We start from the raw sequence: 14,854 nt of genomic DNA, 5'->3' as shown, positions 1-14,854 counted from the left end.
GGGGTATTTAGGGGGAAATGGAAGTATTCTGCATGATCTTGCAATGATGGATACAGGCCATGTTGAATTTCATCCAACATTTTAAAAAGTGTGTGGTCTTAAGTGTAGAGGAAATGTAAGCCATTGACCATGGTTAGTGGCAATGTTTCAATATTTGCACATTACTTGTAACCAAAGTACAATCCACATATAAAAAGGTTATTGATATGGGGAGTGGAAAAGGGGGAGGTTGTTGGGTGTATGGGAGTCCCCTCTGTACTGTACGTGACTTTGCTGTGATCTAAAACTTCTTTGAAGGGAAAATGAAAAAAAAAAAAAGACACCTGGGGAAGAAATGGAAGAAAATGTCACTGTACATACATGACAACAGATAATATAGTGATGAAATTCAAAATATCAAAAAAATTGAAGACTTTTCATTTGTTTTATTTTATTTTACTTTTAAGTTTTCTAAATTATTTTGTAGTTTATTTTTTATGTTTAAACCTATCATTAAAATTTCATTTTTCTACTAATTGCATTAGGTTATATTCTTGTTTTCATTTATAAGGAATTTTGCTCCACAGTAGGGTTACAACTGTGGCAGGGGAGATTCATTGGTTTGGGTCAGTGATGGGGGATATATGGAAGGAATTTCACCAGGGCATACATAAAAGATATATAAATGTGTTCAAATATTCATGGGGCATTGTCACAGTGGGAGGAGAGTCATACAATAACTAAAAGAATATTGAATTCCCATCCTGTGTCTCTCACCTTTGGACACCCTTTCCTGCCTTCTGTGGCCTACTCTCTCTTTTACCCCTGCCATGGTCAGCATTTGAGTAAAACTTTATCACTTTTCAGCTCTTTCCTCTCCACCTGGGATTCATGATCTGTTTATTCCCATTTCCCTTCCCTCTTTACATTAATAAAGTACTGGCCTAACTCAAAAAATTAAAATAAAATAAAAAACAATTCCCATCCTGGGGAGCTCTGCCACATTCTCTAATGGAACCCCAATAATCCCCCAAGTGCAGGGCAATGACTTGTGAAGGAGGATGGTCCATTGATGGGCCCTTGATGTGGATGATTATGCTTATGAAACCTCACCTTCGAATTTGGAACTTAGCCTAGTGCTGTAGGGTGCCTAAGAGTTACCTCCTGAGGGCCACCATGTTGCTCAAATGAGGCCTCTCTCTAAGACACACTCATCACATAAATGCATTAACTACCCCCCAGTGTGGGACATGACTCCCGGGAATGAGCCTCCCTGGCATCAATGGATTACTAGCAATACAACTGGAAAAAGACCTTGAATAAAAGGGGGAAATGGCAAGGACAAATGAATTGATATGAATAAGAGATTTCAAGTGAGTTGGAAGATCATCTCAGAGTAAGCCTTATGCACACATCAGCAGAATCTCTTAGACTGCCAAAGTAGATACTGCCCCAAGTAGGACTTAAAATTGTCCTAAAAGATATTATAATGGCAGATACAGGCCTTTATATATCCTACTATAACCTAAAGAATTAAAAGGGAACAAGCATAAACTACAATGTAAAATATAATCCATGATTAACAGAAATGCTCCAAATGTGTTGATAAATTGCAGTGAATGTACCACACTAATTAAAGAATTTGCTAATGCAGGGAAGGATGGGAGATGTGTGCTGTGGGGTGTATGGGAATCCCTTAAATAGTTTTGTTTAACATTTCATATAAGCAAAGTATTAAAAAAAAAATAAAAGACGTATTTAAGAAAATAAAAGAAAGCAGACCAATATGTCAATCTCTCAATATTATTGCAGCTAACTATGAATCTTATTCTTCAAAAATTAAAACTTAGTGCTTACTATAGGATCTAAGGGGAGAGCTAGGGAAGAATAGAATAGATAGAACATAAGGCATTTTTAAGACATTACAATTATTCTGAACGATCTTGCAATAATGGATATAGGCCGTTTTAAAATTCACCAAAACTTATAGAAATATAAGGTTCAAAATGTAAACCATAATGTAAACTACTGGCCAGGGTTAGTATCAATGCTTCAATATTTGTACAGCAGATGTAACAAATTTATTATTTGCATGTAAAATACTATTAATATGGGAGAGTAGAAAAGGGGGAGGGCATTGGGTATATGGGAATTCCCTATATTTTCTATGTGACATTTCTGTAAAGTCTTTCTTTCAATATAAAATGAAAAAAAGAAATGAAGCACTCTGGGATTATATAGAAGAAAATGTCATCATGCATGCAAGACAACAGATCTTAGTGATGAAAGACAGTGCCAAAAATTTTTATATTAATTTTTAATTTTTGTATTTCTTTGTTATTTTTAAAACCATTATTGCTCTCTTTCTTCTTAATTTTATTGTTTCTTCTTTTGGCTTATTTTTGGAGAGGTTTTGGATCACATAAGTTTCACAACGGTAACAGGGGAGAATCATTGGTGTGGGATGTAAGTGATGGGGGGATGTTTGGGGAGGGATGCACCTGGGGGGTGCCTGTTAGGCATATGAATGTGTTCAAGTAGCCATGGGGCATTTTCTCAGTAGGTGGAGACTCACACACCAACTGAAATTATATTGAATTCACATTCTAAGGAGTTCTGCTGCAATCTTTACTAAGAATGCAAGAATTTCCAGAGCACAGGGGCAGTACCTACTGAAGGAAGACGGATCATTATATCAGGCCCTTGATATTGATGATTGTACTTTCAAACTTTTCCCTTTGAAAATGAAATTAGTCTAATATTATGTATTGCCTAAGAGTTACCTCCTGAAAGCCTTCTTGTTCCTCAACTGTGGCCTTTCTAAGCCAAACTCAGCATATAAATACATGACTTTGCCCCTTGTGTGTGACATGACTCCTAGGGATGAGCCTCTGGAACCAAGGAATTATTACCTTGTGCCAAATAGCAATGATATGGAAAAAGTCCCTGACCAAAAGGGGGAAATGTTAACTACAAATGAGTTATTATGGCTAAGAAATATCAAAGTGAGTGAATAGGTCATTCCAGAAGTTACGCTTATGCATATCTCACCAGGAACACATTGACTGACACAATAAACAATGCTTCACACAGTTGGGGCTCCTGAGGGTTCCAGAGACATCCAGACACTATAAGCAGGGCAGACAATCTCAGGATTTTTGTACCCTGTCAGTGGGCCTTACTTTGGAATCTGTGATCCCCAGTGTGACAGAGTTAGGCTCATTTACAGTTTCCATAATTTGGTTCTTCTGCCCCTTTTATTTGAACCTATAATAAGCACTATACTTGCTAAATATATATCCCAGATACATAAATGGTTAGTCTGTTCATATACCAGTTGAACCCTGAATCTGAGCAGAGTTGCAACATCTACTCTACAGTTCATTGGACTCACCCAGGACAACTAAAAATGAGATGATGATGGACAATGCCCATCTAAAGAAACAGTATCTGCAACTGAAAGCAAGATAGTTCCACCCATGTCTCATGGGACCTACGCCCCCTCGCAATTAGAAACAGAGTGGACTTCACCATCCTAAAATCCACGATTGGGAAATGAAAAATGGACTAAAGTAGACTTCTTAATATTATTCTATGTTAGACTTTTTATTATTTTAGCAATGGAAAAACTTTTATTGATGTAAGGACAGTGGCCACCAGAGGTTTTGAGATTAAAAGAGAAAGAAGAATGCATGTAAAATGGGGACATTTTTAGGATATTGGAATTCTCCTTCATGACATTGCAATGACATAGACAGACCATTGTTTATTTTGCCATATCCTACAAAATTGTGAGGTACAGAGTGTAAAGTACAATATAAACTATGGTCCATCATTAGTAGCAATGCTTCAATATGTGTTCATCAGTTGTAACAAATGTACCACACTAATGAAAGATGCTATTAATTTGGGAAAGTGAGGAAGGGGGGAGTGGAGCAGCATATCAGAATTCCCTATGTTTTTCATGTAACATTCATGTAATCTAAAGTTTCTCAAGGAAAATTAAAAAAGATAATAGTAGCACACTTACACGCCAAAAGATAACTCAAAGGTCATCGGTAATTTTGAAGTCACAGAACATTTTTTCCTTTCTAAGAAATGGCTGTTTTAGTAATTAACCTAAAGCTGTTAATAAATCATTTCACCAACCTGCAAAAAATAATACATTTGAGGCATAAAGCAAGAATTTGTAATGGCACAAGGAAATATTAGAAGACAGAAGAGCTGAAATTGGAGAGGAACAGAGAACAGATGAAGAAAAGAATGGATAAAATTGAGCAGGAGCTCAGGGAATTGAATGATAGCATGAAGCCACAAGCATACATGTCATGAGGGTTCCAGAAGAAGAAGAGAAGAAAGAGAGGCAGAAGCATATTGGAGGAAATGATGGTCAAAATTTTCCCAATTCTAATGAAAGACATGAATATACATTTCCAACAGGTACAACATATTCCAAAGAGAATACATCTAAATAGACCTTTTCCAAGAAAAATACTAATTAAAATGTCAAATGCTAAAGATAAAGAGAGAATTCTGAAAGTGGGAAGAGAAAATTGATCCACTACATACAGGCTATGTCCAGCAACTCATCCTGGACTTCTCAACAGAAACCACAGAGGTGAGAAGACAACATGGGAATATTTAAGATACTGAAATATAAAAACTTTCAGCCAACAATTCTTTATCCAGAAAACTTGTCCTTCAATAATAAAGTATTTAAACTATTCAGAAATAAGCAGAAACTAATAATGTTCATAAACAAGAGAGCTGCACTACAAGAAATGCTAATGAGATTTCTACAGCCTGAAAGGAAAATACAGAGACAGAAGATTGGAGGAGTGTGTACAAATGAAGAATAGCAGAACAGGTAACCAAAAAGGATACAAAGACAGACCAAAACACCATGTGATATATGAAAGCCAAAGGTCAAATTAAGAAATGATTATACACAAATATCATTGAATATTAATGGGTTAAAATCCCCAATCGAAAGACACAATCTGATAAACTGGATGAAAAAATTTAAAAAAACACATCTACATGTTGTCTACAAGATAATCAACTTAGATCACAGGAAGCAAATAGGCTGAAATTGAAAGTTTGGAAAAAGATACTCCATGCAAATAGTAGCGAAAAAAAGCAGGGGTAGTTATACTAATATTGGCAAAACAGATTTTACATGCATGAAGGTTGTAAGAGATGCAGAACTGCATTATTTATTAATAAAAGGCAAAATTCACCATGAAGAAATTGCAATTATAAATATCTATGCACCTAACCAGGTACCACAAAATATATGAGGTAAGCTATGACAAAACTAAAGGAAGAAATAAGTGTCTCTATATTAATAGTTGGAAACTTCAATATACCACTTACATCAATAGTTAGAACAATGAAGCAGAGGATCAACAAGAAAAAGAGAACTTGAATTAAATGATATATGAACTAGATGTGACAGAACATAAATATATATAGAATATTTTACCCAAATCAGCAGGATATACATTCTTCTCAAGTGTTCATAGATCTTTCTGCAGGATAGGCCATACTTGGGTCACAAAATAGGTCTCAGTAAATTTGAGAAGATTGAAATTACATAAAGCCCTTTCTCTGAACATAATAAATTTAAGCTAGAATACAATAATAGGTGGGAAAGGAGGAATTCACAAATATACGAGGCTAAATGGTACAATCTTAAGCAACCAGAGGGTCAAAGAAAAAATTGCAAAAGAAATAAGTTATTCAAGATGAATGAAAATGAGAACACAAATTATCAAACTTATATAAAATAATGTAAATGAAACAAAACATATGGGATAGAGTGAAGGCAGTGTTGAAAGGGTAATTTGTAGTCCAAGATGCCTTCATTTGAAAGGAAGACATAAAATCACAGACCTAAGTGAGCTCATGCAAGAACTAGGGAAAAAAATGTAAACGAATCCCAAAGAAACAGAAGGAGAGAAATAACAAAGATTAGAGAGGAAACCAATGAAATTAAGAAAACAAAAACAGAATCAACAAAGCAAATAGCTGGTTCTTTGAGTAGGTCAATAAAATGGACAAAACTTTAGCTAAACTAAAAAAGAAGGAAGATACAAATAAATAAAATTAGGAATGAAAGAGGAACATTACTACTGACACCACAGAAATTTAAAAAAGAATCATAAGAGGATATTATGAAAGACTGTATGTCAACAAATTAGCAAACCTTGATGAAATGGACAAATTCTAAGAAAGGTACAAACAACCTACATTGACTCCAGAAAACAAGATGTCAACAAACCAATCACAAGTAAAACTATTAAATCAGTCATCAAAATCTACCAACAGGGGAGCCAGTGTAGTTTAGTAGCTCAGTACTGGCTTCCCATATACGAGGTTCTGGGTTCAATCCCAGTCTCAATACCTAAAAAAAAATCTCCCTACAAAGAAAAGACCAGGACCAGATGGCTTCATAGGTGAATTCTACCAAACATTTTGAGAAGAATTAGTATCAACCTTGCCTAAATTCTTCCAAAAAAATTGAAGAGGAAGGAAAAGTACCCAACTTATTTTATGAATCGGCCATTAAAACCATACAAAGATATGACAAAAGTAGAAAATTATTGACCAAATCCCTAAAGTTCATAGATGCAAAAACCCTCAACAAATGCAAATCAAATTCAAAAGCATATTAAAATTATTATATACCACAATCAAGTGGGTCTTATTCCTCTTCTGCAGGAAAGGTTCAATATAAGACAATCAGTTAATGTAATAAAGCACATTAAATAATTGAAGGAAAAAAAGGCTTGATCAGGTCAATTGACAAGTTAGAAAAAGCACTTGACAGAATCTAGGATCCTTTTTTTGATAAAAGCACTCTGAAAGATACGAATAAGAGGAAAATGCCTTAGAATGATTGAGGGGATATGTGAAAAGTCTGCAGTCAAAGTTGAAAACTTTCCCTTTAAGAACAAGAAAAAGGAAAGTATACCTACTGTCACCACTGATATTCAACATCATACTAAAAGTTCTAGCTAGAGAAATAAGGCTAGAAAAAGAAATAAAAGACATCCAAATTGGCAAATAAGAAGAAAAAGTCTCACTATTTTCAGAAGACATGATCCTATATTGAGAAAATTCCTAAATAAATATGACAAAGTGACTAGAGTTAATAAGTGATTTCATCCAAGTGTTTTATACCCTAGTAACGAACATTCTGAGGAGGAAATCAAGGGGAAAATTCCATTTACAATAGCAACAAATAGCAAATAACTAGGAATTCGTTTCACCAGGCATGTAACAGAACTGTATTCAGAAAAATCTAAAAAACAGTGCTAGAGAAATCAAGGAAGACCTAAACAAATGGATGGACATTCTGTGTTCTGGGATTGGAAGGCTAAGTATCATAAAGATGCCAGTTCTATCCAAATTTATTATAGAGTCATCACAATCCCAATTAAAATTCAAATGGCATCATTTACAAAAATAGAAAAGTCAATTACCAAATTTTGTTGGAAGGGAAATGGACCCTGAATAGTCAAAAGCACCCATAAAAAAGAAGTGCAAAATTGTAGGACTCATGCTTGCTGACCTTACCACATTATAAAGCTTGACTGGTTACAACAATATGAAGCACAAAGATAGACATACTCATCAATGTAAATGACCTGAGAGTTCGGAAACAGACCCTCTCCTATAAAGTCAACTGATTTTTATAAGCCTACCAAATCCACATTACTGGGACAGAACAGTCTTTTCAAAAAATGGTGCTGGGAGAACTGTGTTGGAGATTTGGACCCAAGGGGTATTGGGAATGAAAGAAAGAGAAAAGGGAGAAGGAAACAAAGAGAAAGAAAGAGCGAAAGAGAAAGAAAGAGCGAAAGAAAAAGAATGAGAGAACTGGGATTAGGGGGTCTGTGGGTAATAACTCCTCAGACAACTTTATTGTTTACAAGGGGCTCTCTATATACCCCAGTGTACATGCCAAGAAGAAGGCATACGTAGCCTATGTGCCAATTAAGCATAAACACATATGTGCCATTAAGCAGCAACAGGTATTAACTATCAGCATTATACATAGTCTAAGAATTTTAAAAAATCTTATCTCAAGGTACAAAGTCTAAGTGTTCTATTCACTACAAAATGTATGCGCTCATCTTGTCTTTCAGCCTTTAACAACTTCATCCCATTTGCTGGGAACTCTTAATTACCACACTCCGTAGGTTGCAAGTGTAGCCATGGAGACAGCACTAGCATGGATACAGCACGTCTCCCCTAGAGAGGTCACTGTGCCTCCGTTTCCAACATCTCTCCCTTTTTGTTTTTGTTGAGGTGACCATGACTGTCTTAAGTTTCCCTCCTCTGAGAGTCTTACCCGTCATTGACTGCCAGCCAAGCTCTTTGACTTGGGGAAATTATTGAAGTCCTTTGCTAGCACCCGATTATTTGCATGTTCCACAGCTGTTACGCTTTGCAATTTTCTTTGAAAGCACTGTCCAGCACAGGCGATAATCATGAGCAACAGAACAAATATGATTAGCCTTATTCCTAAAGCTGACAGGAAATGCTGTGATTTCCAATGAACTGGGTTAAATTTTGTAATATGTGAAATCATGTCTGAGAAAATATCCTTATCATTGGCTACATGAATTTGATTTTGAGACATTTCTAATATTTTTCTTTGTAATTCCATTATTTCCAGAGAGATATTACTTTTATGGCCCAGCAAATTAGTCTTAATTTTTCCCCATTCCATATCAGATGAATTATAGGCAAGAGGAGTAATACAAAAGTTGCTTTCATTCCAATCACATTTCAATCTCCTTAAGTTTAAATTATACAATTGATTTCCAATTAGTAATGCACATATTGTTGAGTCTGTACTTTCACATAAGGCTACCATAGCAGTAGCAGCAGCTGTAATGATTCCAATTAGTCCAAAAATGCTTATAATAAGCAGTCCAATAAAGCATTTTGTCCGTCAAGAATTCTTGTGCCATAAGTAGCAGTAAATGACTTTCAGGAGATGACTGCCAAATCTGCATCTTTCTCACCGGTATCCAGATGCCTTTTCTTCTTCTGGCCATGGCTAATCGATGTTCACCTTTTCAGTGGAGCCACTTTTGCCTTTTCTCAGGTTTCAGTGGTAGGGCCCTGGATCTTCACAAAGGCATCTGCGTCAACAGTCCTAAGTGAGATGTTAGTGGAGTGGGCAGGGACATGACAGTCACCTGTTAATACTAGCAGGTATCCCAGATGTTTTTTCATAATTTGAGGGTGATTTACAACAGTCCATAATTTCTGTCTTGCTTTTAATATTTGCAATCTACCCCTGGATAGGGATGGCAGTCTTTAGAGTGACCAGACACTATTGGGTTAAGTCTTTCAGATTTAGCAGGACCTCTTATGCTGCACACAATTGCCTTTTTATATTGTACTTCTGGCCTCCTTCCAGAATTGTGATTAAAACCAAGGGGTACTTGTTTAGAATTTTGCTTTTGCCACAAACTCCACCCAAAGTCAATATGGTTGCTTGCTACATCGAATTCATAGGCTAAGTTAATGTTCACAATTTACTTTTTTATTATTATTTAAAGCAGCTTGCTGGAGGTTTTCCTACTTCCATGGAGGACTTTTCCTAATTAATTCATACAATGGTTTTAACATTTGAGCTAAATGAGGGATGAAAGATTTTTAGCACTTTAACATTATTACAAACTCTATTAACATGAGAAAGCATTGCATTCCATCAGTTATAACAGAGGGCATAGTTTTATCCCACCCAACCAAACCACATTTAAGAATTTGATAGGGCAGCAGGGACTTTGCAGCCTGTCCTAATTGTTTGCTTAGTTCAGGCTCTTAAGAAAAGATAGTGTCTCTGATGGTTTTTTTTTTTTTTTTCATTCTGAAAAAAAGGATTACTGGTTAACATAATGTCATCAGAGTTTCAGCTACCGATTTTTTTCTACACAGCTAGATTATTATCACCATCCCAGGACAGATGGTTGGGCTATGCACACAGCCTTGGGGAAGCATGGCAAAAGTCCATTGTTGACTTTTCTGCAGGTAGGAGAATGCAGGCTGGCTTGATTTGCCTAAGGAAATACTAAAGAAAGTCTTAGCACGTTTTAAAATAAAGTGATAGAGACACAGCTAGACATTAACTTTTTGCAACAAACTAGCAACATTTGAGACTGCCATATACTACAATGTTATTATTTTAATTTATGATAAGAGGTTGTTTTTGTGATACACACCTTTTTATAATAATCAAAATCATAATTAACCACATTGCACTTCTGTTTAATATTATGCTGAAATATTGGTAAATTTATACACTCTTAAGTGCTCATTTGAAATTTTTACTCATACAACTTTAATTAACAGAAGGTTAAAAATCCTGCTAATTTTGTAACACTTTTAAACACCTTCTTTTTAACTTATAACATATTAAATGAACTTAACTGTTACTTCAATTTTTCTTTCAATGTAAAAGAACAATCTCTTGTAATTAGTTTGAAATAAAAAGCTCATTTTCAGGATTTGATTTTTAGAAAGCAGGTTTAAACATTTTCCTTTAAAAGAGATAGGACTGCTTCTTCTTCAAACACAGGAAATGATTAGGTTAAAGCACAAGAAGCTGTTTTGATAAAACAGACTTCCTTTGTATACTGATTATTCAGGATAGAAACTTTCCATAAACTTTTATCAAAGCAAACTAATGATTGAGAGAGTTTGAAAAAGGACAAAATTTTTAACTTTGCATTAGTATACTATTGGATATTAAAGCTTTTAAAACTTCATAGACAGATCCATCAAGTTTTATTTAACTTTAATCATAAAAATTTCTTTCCATGAACCTTCTACACTTTCAGTATTCATTCAGGTTTTGTCCTACACTCTACTCTTTCCCAATAATCAATCATTTTATCTTAGGACAAAATCATCTCCTGTTTCCTTAACAATAAAAACTCATTCCATGTATCTCACATACTAAGTTACCAGGGAAACTTCTTACAACATATAATTGCCATCAACACCAAACAAACTTGTTAAAATAATGAACTTTTCTTCACTTTAAATACTTAGTAGCATTCAATACTAGAAACTGTCCCTTAGAAGCAAGTTGGCAGGGAGGCTGGCTGCTGACAAGTTTTCCTTTTATAAATTTATCTTTTATTATTAGTATTATTATCAATTCAGTTTTTGTTTAATAATGACTTTTTGGAATTAGCCATTTAAATACCTTAATTTAAACAATGCTTTATCAAAATTATAATTATTTATAACCATATAGACTATAATTATATTAAGACAAATTTTACCTTCACAGAACACATTTCCTTACTTAAGTTTAGCACAATACCTTCTACAACTTGCCACATGCATTTAAGTACTAAGAGTTTATGAAAATTAGCCATCCTACTTTAGGACAAAACACATCTTTTAGAAAAATCTTATTAAATTTCAGTCAACATTCCCACAAACTTTTAAACTTTTTTAATATTCTTTTAAGTTTTACATCCTTCATTTTATCCTGTGAAGAAAAATAAACTATTGATTTCAATCTAGGCAAGAACAACTTTTTATGAAAAGACTTACAGTAATTTTGTTAATCAAGACTTACAATTTTTATCATTGTAGAGATTTTATTAACATTTAAACTTATGTATTAATATAAATACTTATTTAATTTTTGGACATTTGAATAAAGCTCTTTTAAAATTTTTTACTTATTAATTTATATCACCATCAAGAGGTATCAAAATATACACTGACATTGAACAAACAGACAAACACAAAACAATTACAACACATTAACAGAAACGTACAGTTTACAATTGACTCATAATTCTTACTTTCTTGGTATAGCTGCTTTTAAGTTCTCCATTACACCACATCTTAGATTGTACTTTTTAAGATTTCTTCTGGAATCCATGTTGCCTGTAACATGCAACCTTGTGCTTGGAAACATTTTTATTAGTTATCAGCAATCAGTTAAGATAACTTGAGCAGCACAAATGTAGCTAAGTTCTTATTTAGCAGTTTAGACAGACGTTAACACACAATTTTGGATTACTACTCTGTAAGAGTACACTGAGCTCCTCAAGCTCCTGTTCTTGTTCCAATTTACTTTCTTTCATTTCAAATGTACTTATAGGCTAAGGAAATACAGTAATTTCATCTTTCCCTCCTTCTTCAGACTGTAAAGGATCTAAAGCTGCCACTGTGTAGTGGCATAAGCCCCATACTGATAATGGAATGAATTCCCTTTTTTGATATGCTTTTCGTAAATCTTTCATTACACATCTCCACTGTTTCAAATTTAAAACATTATGCCCCTGAGGCTGAAGCCAGCAACAATGCTTTTGTATATTAAAGCTCATAATTCTAGTAATTCATAGCTATTTAAGGCACCCCATTAACTTTTAGTAAAGTTCCTAAAGTGAATGAATATGCTTCCACACATCCCATGTGATTACCCATTACCTTGATGACTTCGCAGAAAATGTTGCTTACTTAAAAGAAGACTCGAGTCACACTTCTTTGGATGTCACACGACCCTCAATGAGGTCTTTTCCGCGGTTCCCGATACTGAGTTGGAAGACTCACTAACTTCTTCAGGCTCATGTTGGGGTGCCAGATGTTGGAGATTTGGACCCGAAGGGTATCGGGAATGAAAGAAAGAGAAAAGAGAGAAGGAAACAAAGAGAAAGAAAGTGAGAGAAAAAGAATGAGAGAACTGGGATTAGGGGGGTCTGCGAGTAGTAACTCCTCAGACAACTTTATTGTTTACAAGGGGCTCTCTATTTACCCCAGTGTACATGCCAAGAAGCAGGCATATGTAGCCTACATGCTAGTAAGCATAAACACATAGCAGCCTACGTGCCATCAAGCAGCAACACATATTAACTATCAGCATTACTCATAGTCTAGGAATTTTTAAAAATCTTATCTAAAGGTACAAAGTCTAAGGGTTCTATTCACTACAAAAGGTATGAGCTCATCTTGTCTTTCAGCCTTTAAAAGCTTCATCCCATATGCTGGGAATTCGTAATTACCGCATTCCTTAGGTTGCAAGAATAGTCATGGAGATAGCACTAGCATGGAGACAACATGTCTTTCCTTGAGAGGCCACTGTGCCTCAGTTTCCAACAGAACTGGATATGAACAACCAAAGGAATGAAGGAGAATCCCTATCTCACTCTCTGTATAAGAACTGAAGATGTATCAAAGATCTAAACATAAAAGCCAGGACTATCAAACTCCTGGAAGATAATGTTGGAAAACAATTTCAAGATTTGTTAGCAGGAGGCAGATTTTTAGACCTCACACCAAAAGCATGAACAACAAAAAGGAAAAATATATATATATAAATGGAACCTCCTCAAAATTAAACACTTTTTCAACCCCCAGGACATTCTCAAGAGGGTGAAAAGTATCTTACTCAAAGGAAGAAAATATTTTGAAATCACATATCTGACAAGGGTTTAATACCCATGTAAAATAAACAAAGAGATCCTATGACTCATCAATAAAGTCAAGTGAACCAATTAAAAAATGGACAGAACTCTTGAATAGACATTTTTCTAAGGAGTAAATACAGATAAAAAGATGTACAGCATCACTAGTGACTAGGCAAATGGAAATCAAAACTACTATGAGATGTTATTTCATATCTATTAGAATGACCAGTATGAAAAACAAAAAACAAAAAAGAAAACTACAGGTTTTTGGGAAGGATGTCGAGAAATAGGAATGCTTATTCACTGTTGGCAGGATTGTAGACAGGTGAAGCTGCTTTGGAGGGGTGGCAGTTCCAAAAGTTAAACTTTTATCTGCAATGTGACCTGGCAATACCACTCTGGGCAAAACCAGTTCCATATCTCTCCCCAGTCCCTCCCTTGGATAAGGGAATTCCAAAGAGCATGGATGACTTTTGAGTTCCTGAATCTGACACGTTCACTGTGGAGACCAAATTAACCCTGTGGTCAGTGTCTAATTCACATATGAGGATGCAGAGATTCCCAAATTCAAAGGATGATGTAAAATCCTGATGATGAAAGTCCTCATCCTCCAAAGTCCCAGATTCCTGATGTGAAAGAAGATCCCGGGTTCCTGAAAGGAGCCAGAGTCCTAATAAATATGGAATTTTAACTCGACACTGAAGGGTTGGTAGCATTTAATTCTTGAGTGTAGAAGCACTGGGTTATGAGATGAGAAAAGGCTCAGCACATTTAAAGATCAGGAAGGAAGACAAGCAGGGCAGGGAGTGGAGGCATGGAAAGATACAAGTTTGGACCATAAAGTGGTCAGGTAAATTCTAATCCATGCAGTGCAGCAGGACTCCAAATTGTAGTCACCAAATGCAATGAAAGTGCCATAATGATGAGAGAGGTTGGAGGAGTGGGTTAGGTGGGATGTGGGATATTGGGAAACTCTTATATTTTTTTAATGTAATATTTTTTGTGATCCATGTATCTTTTTTAAAAAGGCAGTTCAATTTTTTTTTAAAAATTAAAAAATGAACCAAGTGAAGATTTCATGAAAATCTGATGCCCAGTCACCATCCACTTAGAGGTCATTGGAATCTCTGAAGACAGATCCCAGCATTGGTAGTTCCAAAGCTCCCCAGGAGAAACCATTCACAATAACCAATGCTGAGAACCACTGATGTGGCCCTGAGAAGTCATGACAAGGAGTTTGGATCATATTCTAAGTGCAGTGAGCAACCTTTGAGGTATTCAGAGCAGGGTAACTGAATTTTTTAAAAAAGAGTGTCTTCTTTGGTTAAGTTTGCTGTGACAACTCTGTGAAGGATAATAATTTGGAAGATTTCTTGCTCATCAACCACCTATCAAACTATGCTTCTCCTAACAGTGTCTAA

This window comes from Dasypus novemcinctus, chromosome 17 (assembly GCF_030445035.2).
Source record: "Dasypus novemcinctus isolate mDasNov1 chromosome 17, mDasNov1.1.hap2, whole genome shotgun sequence".
NCBI lineage: Eukaryota > Metazoa > Chordata > Mammalia > Cingulata > Dasypodidae > Dasypus > Dasypus novemcinctus.
Note: the sequence above shows the minus strand (reverse complement) of the source record.